Genomic DNA, 18,973 nt, shown 5'->3' with positions numbered 1-18,973 from the left:
TCTTTGGGTTTTGTTTTTATCTCACTTCCCAAATGATTATATCATTTATTTTTTTCAGATGTCTTTCTAACAGATAAATAAAAGATGATAAAGTTTCCTCTAAGAATTACTTTTATATCTGTACATTCTCATCCACATTGCATATTATATATTATATTGGTAATCACTTAGATAAAAATGTTAATACTACTATTGTAATATTACTATTGTAATGTTGTTTTCGGATGAGTTATTGATATATTCATTGCTTCATTTGATTAGATGGGGATTATCTAGTTAAAATGTTGTAACTTGTTTGGATATTATTTATATGTATATGAGTTGTGCTTCATGGCTAAGGATCTGGTCAATTTTAAATAACCATTATGTGGACAACACAAATAAGTATATATTATAGAGCCGTTGGGTGCAGTTTATTAGTCAAATGTGTTTATAATATTTCATAAGTCTTCTATAAAAAATTTTAAAGTTGATGATGGCAACATATGTACAAAGGTGCTTGACACAATGAATGGATGTATAGATTGTGATCAGAGCTGTATGAGCCCCCAATAATATGTTTTTTTAAATAAAAAGTAAGAAAATTTTAAATTACCTGTTTATTCTATCAAAGGGAAACATAGAACCTTTCTCTACAGCAGTAGATTTCATTGTTTCTATTAGTTATGTAAATTTTTGCATGAATGTATTTGAGGTTATAGAATGGGTTCCTGGTGTTAGCTAGTCAGAAAGTGGTAAGCGGAGAAGAAGGGATCAATGGAAGGAAACTGGGAGAAATCATAAATTAAAAAGAAGTGGATACAAATGTACCCCTCTAGTACAGAGGAAGGTGTGGGGGCAGAGAGAAGCACATTTCCTATCAGTAGAAGAGACCTGAGATAATGGAGATAACAAAATGCCTTCGTAACAATGACAAGATGTTCACACCATCCCCACAAGGAATGAATAGACTCGAGTTTTGGGTGTGAGACATGCAAAGCCTGATGTTGGGGTGCCAGAAATACATATCTGAAAGGAGGGCGGACACTATGGGAGACCGGCCAATAGCAGAACTCCACCAGAAAACCAGCTTACGGTGGGACGTCCATTCGCTGAATATAAGGTACAGCCTTACATTCTGCCAGACCTTGTAGGTTAGCTAAGGGTCTTTTTGATTTATTTCTGCAGAATATCCCTCTGCAATAAACCTACTCTCTCTGTTCAAACCTTGTCTGGATTGTATGTATCCTTAGCTCAAATCTTGCTTATGAATAGGACAAGAATCAAGGCATGGAGAGGCTTGAAACAATGAACATGCTATTAGTTCATAGTGGTTTGGTTTGGTTTTCTCATAGACTGTGTCTTTTTTTTACAATGGAATACTCTTCTTTCTCTCCAGCAATTACTCTACAAGTTTACTTCAACTAACATTATAACAATTCAATCAAGTTTCTTTGTGTTTATAAGATATAACTTTCCCTATGATTTTAGTTTAATTTTTTTCTATTATGCTATGGTTAAATCATATAATTTATAATTATCTTTTAAATAAAATACATGTGATTTATTCATGGGGCATACAATAGAACTACTTAAGTGCTTTCTAATTGTTTTTATATCTCTATTTTATTCAATCAGAATATATACATTTTTTTACATTGAGTTATAATCTATACTGCTGAGATGAAAGAATGGAGGTAGGACAGTAATTGAGCTCAATTTTTAGAGGGTATGCATTTTTTCCTTATGTCTCATTTCCTATTATACAAAGCAACTAAGGATATAAAAAATTGCCATTCCTATTTCCTAACCACCCACACTGCCCTTTCACAAAGACGTAATGTGTCATAAGCATTATTTACAGAGCTGGTATTATATATTCTATCTTGTCAGACCATATGCCAGATGATTCGTCTTCAATTTCTGAATTCAGGAAACATGGCCATCATACTTACTCATAGGGAAGAGAATTACACTCACCAAGTAATAAATCTTGGCTGTCAGTAGAACCCAGACCCATGCATTTCAAGATGTGATAACATCCCTCCTGTATTGACCCCAAAGTGCAGGATTCCTGTGAGTAGTGGCAGGCGAGCTGAAATCACTTGAGCTTGTAGAAGTAGGCAGGAAGAATGATTAAAATTGTGGTACTGAAGCTGAAGTAAAATGCAGCTAATGTAGGAAAAAATGCTTGCTTTCAAACCCTAGGAGAGACAAAATTAAAATGTCAGACGCAATAACAGAGGTAACCTTTCCCTTGACTGCGAAAAAAAATGCATATCAACGATGCTAGTTATCAAATAGGAGAGAGAGTCTCTTTTTAAAAAAATCATTTTATTGGGGACTCGTACAATTCTTATCACTATCTATACATACATCCATTGTGTCAAAAACATATGTACATTTGTTGCCATCATCATTCTCAAAACATTTGCCTTCTACTTGAGCCCACTCCCTCCTACCTCATGAACCCTTCATAATTCATAAATTATTATTTTATCATATGATACACTATCTGATGTCTCCCCCTGCCCTCTTCTCTACTAACCTTCCCCCAGGGAGGAGGCTATACGTAGATTCTTGTAATCAGTTCCCCCTTTCTCCCCCACTTGCCCTCCACCCTCCAGTCATTTCCACTCTCACCACTGCTCCTGAAGGAGTTATCTGTCCTGGATTCCGTGTTTCCAGTTGCTATCTGTACCAATATACATCCTCTGGTCTAGCCAGATTTGTAAGGTAGAATTGGGATCATGATAGTTGGGGGCGGGGGGGGGGGTAAGCATTTAAGAAATAGAGGAAAGTTATGTTTCATCGTTGCTACCCTGTACCCTGACTGGCTCATCTCCTCCCCACAACCCTTCAGTAAGTGGGTGTCTGGTTGGCTACCAATGGGCTTTGAGTCTCCACTCTATATTGATCTAGTAGATCAGACTTTAAAATCAGTCCAAACTATTCTAAATGTATCTAAATATTCAACAAGATATGAATTTCTATAGAGAACACATATGGGGAAGAAATCGGCTTTATTATTGCATTTTAATTTTACTAACATGTGATAGTGATAATTGAAGCTCAAAATTAAAAAAAGAGAGAAACAAACACTAATTGCAGAGTTTGACTAAATTGAATTTGGAAAATCAACATATACGATTTGTAGATACTTCCCAAACCAATCATGTATCAGAAAGAGTTCAAAAGATAGAACATAGAACAGATAAACTCCTCTGAACCAATATGGAGAGGAGCGATACCAGGAGGGGAAGGGGAAGGTGTGGGGAGAAAGTGGAAACCGATCACAATGACCTTCCTATAACCCCCTCCCAGAGGGCTGGACAATGGACAGGGAGTATAGGAAGACATAGAACAGTGAAAAACATGAAGTAATAATAATTTATAAATTATCAAGGGCTCATGAGGGAGGGAGGGAGGGAGGGAGGGAGGGAGGGAGGGGAAGGGAAGGGGGTAACTGAGGAGCTGTTACCAAGGGCTCAAGTAGATAGAAAATGCTTTGAAAACAATCATGGCAACATATGTACACATGTGCTTGAAACAATGGATGGATGTACGGATTGTGTTAAGAGTTGCACAAGCCTCCAATAAAATGATTTTTTTAATATAGAAGTTGTGGCATATAAGAGGTTAAATCATTGGGTTCCTGATACTGCACTACTTGTGTAAAATTCCATGTGACACTTTTGAGACTCTAGGAAGGTTAGGAAGCTACTATGAATCACAGCTTTCCCAGAGAAGTTGGATTGAAATAGATAGGCTATATTTTTAGGCAAATAATTTGAATGGAAAACCACACCACCCCGTTTCACAATAACCAACTGCTTTTGCATAGGTAATAATTCCCAGGTAAACACCTTTCTGATATTCTCTGCTTTCCACCAGCAGACAGAAAGCTGACATTTAGCAACATTATCCTGGTGGCATTATTGGTGACATGCTGTCTGCTTTCTGGAATCTCCCTAAAGGACAGTGGTGGAGGGACATCTTCCCAATGGGCAGAACTTCAAGCTGTACACCTGGCCATTCAGTTTGCATATAAGGAAAAATGGCAGATGTGATCCATGGTCTGTGGCTACTGGCTTAGCTGGATGATCAGGGAATTGGAAGGACCATGATAGGAAAATTGGTGATAAGGAGGTGTGGGGAAGAGGTATGTGGATAGACCTCTCTGAATGGGTCAAGAAAGTAAAGGTAATTGTATCTCATGTGAACGCTCACCAAAGTTTTACCTCTGAAGAGGAGGACTTTAATAATCAAGTGGATAAGATGACACGCGCTGTGGAGACTGGTCGTCCTCTTTCCTCTGCCACTCCTGTTATTGCCCAATGGGCCTATGAACAAACTGGACATGGTGGCAGGGATGGAGGTTAAGCATGGGCGCAGCAACATGGACTTCCACTCACCAAGGCTGACTTGGCCACTGCCACTGCTACTGCTGAGTGCCCCATTTGCCAGCAGCAGAACCCAATATTAAGTCCAAGATATGGGACCATTCCTCAGAGAGATCAACCAGCAACTTGGTGGCAGGTTGATTACATAGGACCACTTCCATCATGGAAGGGACAGTGTTTTGTTCTTACTGGAATAGACACCTACTCTGGATATGGATTTTCCTTCCCTACATGCAATGCTTCTGCCAAAACTGCTATTCGTGGACTTACAGAATGCCTCATCCACCAGCATGGCATCCCACATAGCTTTGCTTCAGATCAAGGAACTCACTTCACAGCAAATGCAGTGCAGCAATGGGCCCCTTCCCATGGAATCCACTGGTCGTATCATGTTCCTCATCATCCTGAAGCTGCTGGCTTGATAGAACGATGGAATGGGCTCCTAAAGACACAATCATGGTGCTAACTAGGCGGCAACAACTTGCAGGGCTGGGGCAATTTTGTCCAGGAAGCTGTATATGTTCTAAACCAGTGGCCAATATATGGTGCTGTGTCTCCAATAGCCAGAATTCATGGGTCCAGGAACCAAAGGGTGGGAGCTGGAGTGACACCACTCACTATTACTCCTAGTGATCCATTTGCATTTTTGCTTCCTATCCCAGCAACCCTGTGTTCCTCAGGCCTGGAGGTCCTGGTCCAGAAGGAAGGAACTCTCCCACCTGGAAGCCCAGCACGGATTCCACTGAACTGGAAGCTGAGAATGCCCCCTGGCCACTTTGGGCTCCTCATGCCTTTGGATCAACAGGTCAGGAAGGGTGTCACTGTACTAAGTGGTGTGATTGATCTTGATTACCAAGGAGAAATTGGACTGGTGTTACATAATAGAGGTAAAGAAGAATATCTGTAATCCAGGAGCTCCCATAGACCGACTCTTAGTGTTATCATGCCCTGTGATTAAAGTAAATGGTAAGTTACAGCAACACAATCCTAACAGGACTTATAATGACTTAGATCCCTCAGGAATGAAGGTCTGGGTCACCCCACCAGACAAAAAAAACAAAAACAAACAAACATAGCCAGTTGAGGTACTTGCTAAGGGCAAAGGTAATACGGAATGGGTAGTAGAAGAAGGTAGTTCTACCTATCAATTATGACCACAGGATCATTTGCAAAAGCGAGGTTTGTAATTGTCAATGTATTTTCTTTTTATGTGTTTATTGCATATCTTTCCTTGTTGAGGTATGATATATCAGATGCATTTGAACTCAGTGTGTTTTCATTTATCTGTATGATAGATGATTGATGATAAGTATAAGTGTGATTTCATCAATGTCTGGAAACTATATACGTATATATGGCTAAAGAATTGTGTACAGGTGCCAGGTTGGCAAGGAGTGGGTTGAGATCGTTTATTGTGCCAGCCTGGCCGATAAACACATGTGGGATTCATTGAAGGGCGGAGAGCTAAATGACTTGGCGAGCCTAGCCTTTCTTGTCTCTCACTCTTTGATCATTGGACCAGTGTGTGGCTGCCTTGCTTGTTCTGTGCCTCAGTTTGCAAGATACACTACCTGTGGGACACCTAACCTATGGACTATGTCGCTGTAATTTGAGGTCCCTTTAAGACATGCCTCGCCAGAGAATTGGAATGTATATCTCTGGCATTGTGGACTGATTGTTGGTGACCTGCCTTGCTGTTTGCTGCCTGTGTTGAGATAGCCTAGCTCTCTCTACAGACCTGGCAGCCCTCAAGACTTGAAGGACTGCCAATGTCTCACAACTCTCTCATGGCAGTGAGTTGCACTGAGCCATTTGTACTGCTTTATCATTTAACTGTTCATTTCTTGTGTTATATATCTATCTACCTGTATATAATTTAACAGTTCATTTCTTGTGATTTATATATATATATATATATATATATATATATATATATATATATATATATATAGATCAGCAATCTGGTGTTGTCTCTCTAGAGAACCCTGTCTAACACAGTGATCCAAGTGTTACAGCTTGCAACAACCCCTGCTCCTCCAGGGAATGCCTGGCCTTTCTACTCCTGCGAAGACTTACCTTCTCAAAAACCTACAGCGGTGCTTTCAGCATGGCCCATGGCCACCACCAGTTGGCAGCGAGCTTCGTTTGGGGGTATTTTTTGTTGTTGTTTTTAAAAAAGTATCCTTCATTTCACCCTCTTCAAAATCAGGCTTTAATTTCTGGAAGTTATATCATGATGATATAACTATACAACTATACAATGATGATGGTTATACAGTGTATAAAGTGAAGATAATTACAGAGTCCTACCTCATGTGGTGCAGCAAGAGTTTGATTAAATATCTCAGGTTGAAAAAAATTAAACCAACTCTGTTATTTAGCTCAGTGAAAATAAGCCACCAGAAATGAGGTAGGAGTTCAGAGCGTGTGGGTTGCTTTGTATGTAGGATTTTAAGGGCCATATTTTGAAATGCAATTCAATTAGATTCATGTATTTAAACTCTCTTTTACAATTAATTTTTTAAATAGCATCAGTGAGATATGGCATGTTGAGGATGGTAATTAAGCCAATGATGATCACATTCACCACAAATTAACAGAAAACAATGAAAAGATTTTTCAAGCATACTCTTTTACATATATACACCACTCAGAGAATATTTTTCCATACGACAGACAGGTTTTGTGGTGTTACAGCATTCCTTTCTAATTAAAATTATCGATTTTATTCAAGAAATTGAAGAATTATGATTAAGTAGGAATTAATAGCAAGATTATTTTCAGTCAGCCTGTTTTATACTTGGTGTAGTTCTGCTACCATTCGTACCCAGCGTCCTGTACTCATTAATAGAGGAAGTTAAGAAAAAGCATATAGCTATAAAATCACAGAAATCCTTATTAAACAAAAAGTCAAAGTGTGAAACAAGCATTCCTTGACATATCCTCCATTTAGGTCTAGATGCGTCTGAATAATTCTGCACTCTTTGATCTTCACCACATCAAAACAGTCGTTTTGGGCATCCTAAGGGGATTTAAATCATGTTCCTTTTAAATGTTCATGAGTCTTGAGAACAAAACGGAATCTGGGGAGGAAAAGTCATGACTGAAAGATGGATGGCTTAAGGTGCCACCCCAACAAAAAAAAATCCTCACAGCACCGTCCTCACTCCCTTTGAGAATGGGCACCTGCATTGTCGGGATGGGAGCACATTTCCCCAGCACCCCTTTCCTGGCTCTCTCTCTCCAAGACAGTTTTCAATTTTCTTAGAAGTTTTCCATAAGCCCCCCGTGATGACTCTGTGTGCCTCTAGAAAATCAACTAGGACTAAACCTTGGGACTCCCACAGCTGCCCTAATCTTCTGAGCTGGCCTCCCTGCCTGGAGTTTAGCTGTCCAGCAGATCCTGTTAGAAGCCACTCTTTGGGTGAGCTCTCTATTTTGAAGATGCCCCCATGAGCTCAACACAAGTGAATTACTGAGAGAACTTGTCAGTAGTGTGCATATCAAAGCTCTTTTTGAGAGCATCCCGTCGAAAGTAAAGAATGAAAATGAAACATTTCTGGAGGACAGATTAACTGTTCTACACAATCTGGCATTACAGAAGATAGATTACTCAGCCACCTCTCAGCCCCATTTGACTTCAGAACTCTGTGATGTGGCTGCAGATTGGAAAGAGTGTTGGATGTTGGCACAGCCTGAGGATGCAACAATCCTCCTCTTCACTGAACTTCCTGATTGACCGGAGAGGAGACGTAATGGTAGAGAAGCTAAACCACAGCAAGCAGCTTAGATGTGCATTTGTTAGAGTCTAAGCTTAGAGTGCTTTTAAGATGAGTTTACTATTGTACTCGGTAAGACTTTCTGATCGTTAGCAGGTCTTAAGGTAGGGTAATTCGCCAAAGAGCTAGAGTTAGAAACATGGACACTTTCATAGGTTGATTTGAACATTTTCTGTTGTGGAACGTTTGAAAAAAATCACATAAAATCACACAATGGAGAAAATAATGCTCTGAAGATTTTCTCTGAGGATTTCCATGCAAGGATTTGCAAATTATATATTATTCAGATGTTATCATCATTTAATAAACTTTTCCATTATTAAAGGGGACTGAATTAGAACTATAACAGCAAACTACTTACTTGGTTTCTAAAATTCTGAAGGACAATTTTTTCTAGCTGTAAACCATTTTAATGACTCACATTGTGTAAATAAGGCAAAGTTGGATTTAAGAATGTAAGTTTCTTGGGCTTTAAACAAGCCAAACTAATATAATTTCTAAGGAACCTGAGTAAGGAAAGTTTCTTAAATTCACAGTTCAAGTGTCACTTCCCCACCCACTATGCCCCTAAATAAGAAACTTGCAAACAGTAATTCCCTTTTGAGTAAAAAACTATGGATATTCCAGGTCCTTAGCCAAAGTTTCAAGAAGATGATCTCAAAATAAAAGCTTTTCTGCTTTTATTCAGAAGTGTGAATACCTTGGATGGATCCTGGGTTTTATTGTCATTGCTTATTGATCCATGTGTATCTGCATAGATCCACATTGTACAGGTGCTTAGCGGAAATATGTGAAATTGTACAAACACTTAGGTTTCATGGTCTTGCCTTAAAAATAAAGCAAAAAAACCCAAACAGTTAACAAAATCTGGAAAGGTTATATAATGTTCCTTATCTGTAATAGCCTGGACTTTTGAAAATTATAAATTAGAAAAATAAAATCCATTGCTATCCAGTCAATTTCAATTCACAGTGATCTTCTAGGATGGAGGAGAATTACCCCACAGACTTTCCATGGCTGAAAATGTTGATGGAAGCAGACTGACATATCCTTCTCCTGTGGAACAAACTGCTTTCTTTTCCTTTCTTTGGAGGAGAAAAATTGAAATGTTGATTTGTGGGTTATCAGCCAATCATTTAACTACTGAAGTGACAGGGCCCCTTCCTACAACCATACAGACAGCGATTCATATATATTATAGCTTATAAGAGCTATTTATTCACCACAAGTATATAGATAAGCAAAAACTTTCAATATTACTTGAATTTATTTTTCCCTCCATCTAGGTATTCCAAAAGACATTAGGGGTGCATGTGGGCAAGAACCCCAATGTTAAAACCAGAAACAATGCCAAAGCTTATTATTTTGAGCTGTTCCTTCATGTTGTACAGTCTGACCTCCTTGGAAGCATTTAAAACATCAAGATGCAATTGCAATGTTCCAACCAAAAGCCTGCAGATACCTAAGAGACAGAAGCACTGCATAATTAAAATGTTTGATGTGGGTCCAGTGCTATCCCAATTTCAGCTCATAGGTTTTTCTGTAATTTTCTTTCTGAGCAAACTGTAGAATTTATCCCAGAGCAAAAGGGCATGTCTCAGATCCAGTGCTTCGGAATGGCACAGTGTGACCCTCAGCCATCAAAACCCTGCCTTTAGGACACCTGGCACCATGGAGGCCTAGGCAAGTGCCTCTCCATCGTTTGCCTTATGCTCTTGAACAAAATGTGCCTCTGTCTTTATGCTCGATCCAAAGGCTGTGATTTGCCGCATTGTTAGTCGGGGGGAAAGGATGTGACTGCTGATTGGAGTTGGGTAAGAGGAAAGCTCCTTGTCAAATACTTCCTCTTATAGACTGTGAATGAAATAGGCTATTTCAGAATAAAGGCTTTCCCACTACGCTGAATGGTTTGGCTTGTTTACTTTGTATTCCTGCTCACAGTTGCAAAGACTCCTTGCACATTAGCAGAGAATTTGCTGCAAGTTTGCAAGGTGACCTACAAACATTTTCAATATAATTCTTATCACTACAATAGTATTATTAATGATTACTACAATATTATTCTTAATTATTAGTAATTAGTAATATAACAGTAATAATAGTATTATTATTCTTATTAACCTTAAATTTATCTATATCTAAGTATAGAAACAACATGCAAGAAGGCTTACAACCATTGGTAATGATATTGGGCATTGAATACCAGAATTGGGGATAGTTTTTTTTTTATAAAAATACTCAATAAAAATTCATTTAAAAATTAAATCTGAGAAATTTTAGCTGAATTTCTAAAATATTGGTACTAATATATTTTCATTATAAATCGTATTTTGCCTTTATATCTAATAGAAATATCTAAGTATTGGAAAGAATTAACTTTTTTAAATGAATGAAAATAAATATTAATTACATTTATTTTAATTTACATTTTTATATTATATTCCAATTTTACACACTTGGAATCAAATATATATTATTACGATCCTTTATATTATTATTGTGACAAAGAATATAAATAAATACATAAAATGATTGATTATAAGAAGTTAATCAAGCAAGAAAAATGTTATTAAATAAACATAGTAACTTATAAATCATCTCTGTCTTTTGTTATTCCCCATTTAAACACTACTATTCCATCAGCAGATAACTTAAACATGTACAATAAGAAACAAATTCAACTGAGATTAAAATCTTGCCTTTGTTCAGTCTTACAAAGACAAAGCTTTAGAAATGTTCTTTTATTATGAAAGTTCATTATTCAATTAAAAGCTAGACCATGTTTTATTTAGCAATCTGTTAGACTGATGGCTTTTTAATATTTAGACAGCTAGTACCTGGGCCTCTTGCCCGGGGCACCTCAAATATTACAAAGAAGTCTGTAAACTAGAGTACTACAGTATGATGAGAAAATCCATTTTTGCTGATCCTAATATTTAAAAATAACCAGCAGACCTAGTTATGATGGATTGCCTGGCCCATAAAGGTGAATTGTTAATATTGTATGTAGATCCCTGCCTGCTTTGTCCTCTTTCCATCAGCTTATTTTAAATTCCATGTAGATTATGTTGTGGATTCTCAGTTCTCTGACCCCCTGCCTAACTTTCCATCTCTAGCTTGTCAGTGGGCTGTCGGTACTTATGCTTTGTGTTTAATCTTTTATTTTTATCGCAAACAGCTTTGTTTATTCACCTTTTTAGTTGTCTGTTTCCCTTGTGGCTTGAAAAGTGAAGGTTAGTTCTGGCCACTGAGGAGCTGTCCTCTTCATTGGTGACTCCCCTGTAACTTGGCTGAGTTGGCCCAGACTTAAGTAGAGAATTAGATGTATTATCATCATGAAAATGTCAAGAGAAATAACTAGGTTCAGAAAAAGAAGTTTTATCTCTCTGTAAAAACAAAACACATCAGCCACATGGCATCAGATGCTCTGTCCATGCCATCCACACCTACAAATGTATAACCTCCCTGTGGAATCTCAATTCTTCACTCAGCTTAAAGGAGATTCCTATCTCTGAACTAGGCATGCAAAGTATTATCTGTCACATAGATTTATATACTCTGGCTTATTAATTTTTAATATTTGAGTGCTCAGTGAAACAACATGAATAAGGCAGTGAAAATAAGTGTCCACATCTAAAATTCCATGTCCTGCATATCTATCTGTCATCTCAGCATTCCCTTTCTGTAGTTTAGAGGGATAGTAGATACCATTGAATTACCAAGACACACATAGGAAAAAGAAGAGCCATTAAATGCCACATTTCTGGTGAACACCTGTTAATTTAATTTAATTCTGCCCCCCGTTAACATTCCAATTTCCATTTGTTTCTGGGCGTGGCTAAATACAGTATCTTCCTCCCAGCAAACACAGTATCATCAACTAATTATTAAGTGGTAGTAGGTCGACCTTGGCACTTCAGCTAGAGATACAGGATCATGAGGAATGATTTGAGGCAAGATCACTACTGCCCAGTGGGTATGTACCAGGTCGGCCCTACTGAAAGGATAAGGCAGACCATCTGTCTTAGTATCTAAAATGATAATTTAACGTAAATACTATTTGTGAATACCTTTAACAAGCAAAAATATGTTTTCTCAAAGTTTAGGAGATGAAATTTTCATGTGTTTTTGCATTTGTCTTCCCCCATCTCTGCTTGTCTAATCTTTTTACATTTTATTAGAGATAAACTCAAACCACACTGTACACTAATCCTGTCTCTTTAGTATAGCAAAGGCAACCGAATCTCAAATGGGATTATAACCACAGACAGAGAGATTAGGATTTACCACACAATGTAGTTATATAATAGTTTGTCAGTTAGAAAGGATTAAGAGTGAAGGGGTGGAGTCTAGCCTGTCAATTATGGCATAGCCAATGAGACCTCTGTGTGGGCGTGGCCTTCTCCTGAGGATGTAATCAGGAACTTCGTAGATATAATTAAATTAAAACTCTTGGGATGAGGCCATCTTAGATATAGAGTAGATCCTAAAGGCTTCATAAGCTTTTATAAGGGCTTGAAAGCTTCATAAAAAAGGGAGAAGAAGACTTGAGGCACAGAGCCATGCAGAGTAAAAGTAAAAGGCCAGGTGCACAGAGAGACAGAGTGGAGGATTCAATGGTAAACCAAGCAAGGCCACAAACTGATGGCAGCCATTAGAAGCTAACCAAGAAAGAGGCATGGAATAAGTATTCCTCAAAGTTTCCAGAAGGAGCCCCAAATGTTGACACCTTGATTGAAGACTTTTTGCCTCCAGGACTGTGAGACAGTAAGTTTCTGCTAAGATAAGTCACCCAGGTTATGACAACGTGTTACTAGGGATTTAGGAAACAAATACTCCAAGCCTTGTCATTCAAGCTCTCGCATAGCCTGTGGGCACTCAACGCTGTCTTGTCTTGACAGGCAGGGTTGCTTTCTTCCTTGCAGTCAGTATCTCTGATCTGTAGCACAACATAGTGATTCTGACAAATATTTTTAGAGAATTTTATAATGTACAAGTTAAGTAAATTCATATTCCAAAGTGATCAGCATAACCTCAACCACTGTATATATATTGTATATATCCTAAATAATCCTTGAAAAAATGGAATGAATGTATCTTATGCTTTTCAGAGTGATCTATGACCCTAATGGACAATGCCAATAAAAAATTGACAAAAGGATAACAGAAAATATTGTTCCACACATACACAGAGAGAGAGAACCAGAGAGATCAAAAAGTTTGTTTTGCTACAAAGATCATGAAGTATAAGGAAGACCTTAGAAACAAGTATTTTGCCTCATAGCTCTTTCCACATTTTAATATAAACACTGTAATGGTAAGAGCTACAGATAATCACAGTGCTTATTAAATATGGAAGCATGTAAGCGTATATAGCCTGGGTTCCTTTAGTCTGGAATCATTTTCTAATAGGTCAAGAAATACAGTTGTGTTGTTGCTGTTAAGTGTGAGTCCCTCTGACTTATAGCTACTGGGATAGTTACATAAGCTGGTGTCAACTTGAGACTCTTAAGAGTGAAGGGGTGGAGTCTAGCCTGTCAATGAAATCACAGCTGGATGACCTCGTGTGGAGGCTCTAAAGAGCCTCCCTCCTTTGTCTCCCTGTGAGACACTCCTATTGGTAAGGAAAATGGAGACACACTGATGGAGCCAGAGCCTTGGAACTGATGGAGCCACGTGGATACCCACACCAGCGCTGAGATCCTTCTACCTCCAATGGATCTATAAGACTTTCCATCCACTGGCCTGTGAGCTTCCCGAATTTGGCATTATTGCATGGATTTGTGAATCGAAAGAGGGATTTATGGGCTAGCGTTGGACATCTGGACTAATATTGGACTTATGGACTTGATCTGGATTAGGCTGGGATGTTTCTTAATATTCAATTGCTCTTTTATATAAAGCTCTGTCTTATACACATATGAGTGTCTATGAATTTGTTTCTCTAGTCAACCCAGACTAACATAACTGCCCGATGCAGAAACCGCCTCCTAGTCCTGCACCATCCTTACAATTGTTCTTATGTTTGAGCCCATTGTTTCAGCCACTAAACTGATCCACCATGGAATAGGCCTTCCCCATTAGCATTGCCTCTCCCTTTAACCAAGCATCATGACCTTTTCTACAGACTGGTCTCCCCTGATAACATGGTGAAGTCTCACCATCCTTGCCTCGAAGGAGCTTTCTGTCTGTACTTCTAAGACAGATATGTTTGTTCTTTTGGCAGCCCATTTCTCTTTTGACATTCTTTCCCAACACTGTAGCCCAATGCATCCATACTTCTTCAGTCTTCCTTATTCGATGTTCAAGCATCAGTTTACCTGGACTGAAAAAGCCACTCTACAATAAATATCATTCTAAAGTAGAGTCATAGGACCATTTGTCCAGAATTTCAAACACCAAATACTCATTTTTATGTAGCTATATGTATGTAAACTTGTTTTCATATGAGACTTTAGACAGAAAACCAAGGTGTAGCAAAGAAGTCCCTCTGAGAGATTAGCCCTCGAATCGCCCACAGTTGAGGAGCCTTTGTGTATCTATCCCTGCTCCGTGTTTTAGAAGCAGAATCATGCCGATCCCGAGAAGGTGGGTGACGGTTTCAAGCACAGCTCCATATAGGACTTTTGTGGCAGAACTGGAGCTCCGATTCCGAAACAGATGTGTTTTTTAAATTCAGGGACCACTGTCCAGTTCTACACCTTTGTCCAAACCTCCACATTGAAGACAGGCCCTGCTCAGCATCTCTGGAGATAAACACAAGTAACTCAAGTTATGCTATGGGAGAGGTTCCTCACCCCATTTATGTGCTTCTTGAGAGCTGACTCTGTGCTTTCAAACCCGTTCTATTCACCGCATGGCTGATGGGGTCACATAACTCTTCTCCACCACAAGAACACATTTGAAAGTGAAAGAGAAGCTCTTTAAACTATGCTTGGAAAGCAGGCTATCCCAGCAAGATTTATGATCATGTTCTACATAAAAATCATTGCTCTATGAAATCTGCATTCAGTGGTCTGGGGCTTCTCCTTAGTTACTTAGAGGACCCAAAGAAATGCTGCATCACTCCGATGGAGACAGACTGTGCCTGACCGGCAGTGATTTAAGACTTCCCGTCCAACACACTGTATCTCCTGTGTGGTCATCTTGGACTGCATCCACACAAACAACTGCGAGAACAGGAAACACGAGAGAAGCTTTTCTTCTGAAAGGAAGTTCATCTATTAGTCTTTTAGAAGAATGTCCCTGTTGAAGCACTGGCGACTTTCTCCCACAGCAGACTTTCCATTCTCTGACCTCACTTCACTCCCTGGCAGCACATACTACCCATTGCCCAGCAGATTCTAACTCCTAGTGACCTCAGAGCCCAGAGTGGAGCGGCCCCATCAGATGTTCAGTGCTGCACTTTTATTTTGACAGATGCAGACTCCCCTGTCTTTCTCCCATGGTGGGTCTGAATTGCAGACGTAGTTAGCACCCCTGCCTAAGGTTTGAAATAATTACTTTCTATTATCTTTTCTCTTTCTGTTGTTGAGTCATGGAGGTACAGTGGGTTAAGCTATGGGTTACTAACCTAAAGGTACGAGGTTGAAGCCTACTAGCTGGTCCCCAAGAGAACTATGAGACCGTCTGCTTCTACAAACATTTACAGCTTCATCAATTGTATTGAGCAGTTCTATCCCATCCTATGAGTCACTCTAAGTCAGAATTACCTTGAGGACAATGGATTGAGATAGGTTATGACTTTTACCAGTATCTATCAAGCTGATTCCCACTCATAGTGATCCTACATGTGTCGGCACAGAGCTGTGCCCCAGACAGTCTTCAGTGGCTGATTGCCATTCCTTTCTTCTGAGGATCCTTTGGGTGAACTCTAATCTCCAAGGTTTCAGTCAATTGCTTTAACTGCTTATGTCACCCAGAGACTCTAGAGTTATCCATTGGCACCACATATGGTGTCCTATCTCCGAATTGTGTTTATGATACTTTTACCATTTGGATATTTAACATTTTTAAAATCATAAAATGTATAGGTACTATTCTGTTTGGACTTTATATTTGTAAATAATTATTAAGAAATCAATCTATCCCAGTCTTAACAAAAGAATGTTAGAGTAACAGCAAAATTAGCTATTACAATCCAATCCTGTGTGTTTTTTTGTCTTTTGTATTTGCTTTTGTAAGCTGGTGGTGTTGTGGGTGATGTGTCAGGTTGCCAATGGAAAGATAGAAGTTAGAACCTACCAGAAGCTCCATGGTAGAAAGACAAGGCTTTCTACTCCAGTATTAAGAATTACAGTCTTAGAAACCCTCAAGGGCAGTTCTGCCCTATCGCACAGGGTCATTGTAAATTGGGACCAGCTAATGGCAGTGAATTGGATTTTGTTAGTCTGTTTGCTTGTTCTGTTTTTAAGGACAAGGAAGCAGTTTTTGAAATTCCTTTTTAAATTAAATAGATATTAAGATGCTCAGCTACTTAGTCTTCATTGAGTTCATGTGAGCAGTCTTCCCGAATGCTGCCTTGCACTCACACTAAGCCCAGTGTTGGGAGTCAGTGCAGACTCATAGTGGCCCGCAGGTCGGAGTAGAACTGCTCCTTTGGGTTTTGAAGACTTCAGACTGCCTCCTCCTTCTCCCAGTGTGCAGCTGGTGAGTTCGAACCAACCACCTTTGGGGTAGCAGAAGAGCCCTTTACCTAATGCTTTCATGCCGCCCCGTCCCCTTTCAAACGAAACAGCAGGCTTGGTTTTGTTTTTAATAAATCATTTTGTGGGGGCTCTTACAGCTTTTATAACAATCCACACATCAATTGTATCAAGCACGCTTGTACATATGTCACCATCATCATTTTCAAAACATTTCTTTCTACTTGAGCCCTAAGTATCAGCTTCCCCCCCTTTCTTTCCCCCCCGCAAACTCCCATCCTCAAGAACCCTTGATAAATTATAAATTAAATTATTTTCATATTTACACTGTCTGCTGGCTCCCTTCACTCTGTTTCTGTTATTTGACCCCCTCTGGGAGGGTTATAAACCATTGTTGCGATCAGTTCCTCCTTTTTCCTTCTTCGCCCCTCTCCTTCCCCCTTTCCTCATGGTATTGCTACTCCCATTACTGTTCCTGAAGGGTTTATCTATGCTGTATTTGTGCGTCAAGAGCTCTTATCTGTACCAAGGTATGTACCCTAGTCTGCCTGGATTTGTAAGGTTGAACTGTTGTGTTAATCTGAGTAGATTAGAGAAACAAATTCATTGACATTCTTATATGTGTAAGGGAGAACTTTATATCAAGAAGTAATTATGCATCAAAAAGACATCCCACCCCAGTCCAGATCAAGTCCATAAGCCCAATACTAGCCCATATGTCTGATAGGAGTCTATAAATTCCCCTCCAGACACTTACAACCCATGAAGCGATGCCGAATGCAGAAGCTCACAGGCTTGTGGGTACAAAGTCTTGGGGATCCAGTGGTGGTGGAAGCATCTTAAAGGCCCTGGCTGACATTAGCGTGGCTCCTTGTGTCTTGTCAACAGGAAGGTGTAGCAGAGAGAGTGTGTCCCACCTCCAGGGAGGAAGAGCAGTACCAGAATCCTCCTGAGAAGGCCAAGGCCATAAGGAGGGCTCACCAGGCTGTGACCTAATTGATAGGTTAGACTCCATTTCTTCATTTCTATTTATTAGGTTGACATGGAATTTTGTATCTCATGATAGTGGGGGAATAAGCATTAAAGAGCTAGAGGAATGTTGTGTGGTTCCTCGGTGCTGTACTGTATGTACCCTGCTGACTCATCCCTTCCTTGTGACCCTTCTGTGAGGGGATGTTGAACAAAACAGCAGGTTTTCAAGATTCCAAGTGGTAAGTAGACCTAACTAATCTATCCAGGATAGCTATCTTCACTAAGCTTTATTATGAAACCAAGGAATCATAATACTCATATAAAAGGACTTGTATTTCCATGTACTATGAAGACATTTTAAAATGTTCATCAAATACCAATTTTTATTTTTGAGAGAGAGAATTTTTCCCCAGTTATACTTTCCAATGTTAAATTTTGCTACTTGAAATCATATAATGTATATGAAATGTAAGGCTTCCAGCAAATACGTGTCTCTGAATGAAACGAGCAGTTCCCCTAACTGTGTCTCAATCCATGCACTCCTCTGAACAAGTGCACATCTTCCTTAAAACATTGAAGGACAATGGGTTGGCGGATCCAGCGACTCCTATCAAACGGATTCATAGTACCCCAGGGCCCAGCAACACTGGCCTCCATAGGTCTTCAAGGCTGTACTCTTTCTGACCACCAGCCTTTTATTCCCCCTGAGACACCCATGGTTGAGTTCAAACCACCAAACTTTTGATTGGTATTCCACTGATTGGCCAATTGTACTTCCCAGGAAGTGCTTCAAGTGACAGAAATAAATGAATCCTGATTTGATCATTAAAAATTATATATTAAGATAACGGATAGCTCATGGATTTCCTTGTGGAATGGGAAGAAAGGGCGGGGAGAAAACAGACACACAAACATTCAGAAACCTAGGTTTGAGGCGACAGAGTGAAGACTAGCCCCTAAGTACCATTTCATCTTGCAGCAGACCCTCGCTAACGCTGCCACTGCTGGGCACATGGTGAAGGCCAACTGCCGCCATTGCCTCCTAAAGCCTGACTAAAACAACAGCTAATAATAATATGGGTGAGGGAGACTGCAGATGCTAATATTCATCAGATATAAAACATAATCACCCCATGGGCTTAGTTCCCTTCATTTGAGGGCTTCAAGCCCCCAGTCAAGTGGTACACAATAGCTC

This window comes from Tenrec ecaudatus, chromosome 5, assembly GCF_050624435.1.
Source record: "Tenrec ecaudatus isolate mTenEca1 chromosome 5, mTenEca1.hap1, whole genome shotgun sequence".
In the NCBI taxonomy this organism is placed as follows: Eukaryota; Metazoa; Chordata; class Mammalia; order Afrosoricida; family Tenrecidae; genus Tenrec; species Tenrec ecaudatus.
Note: the sequence above shows the minus strand (reverse complement) of the source record.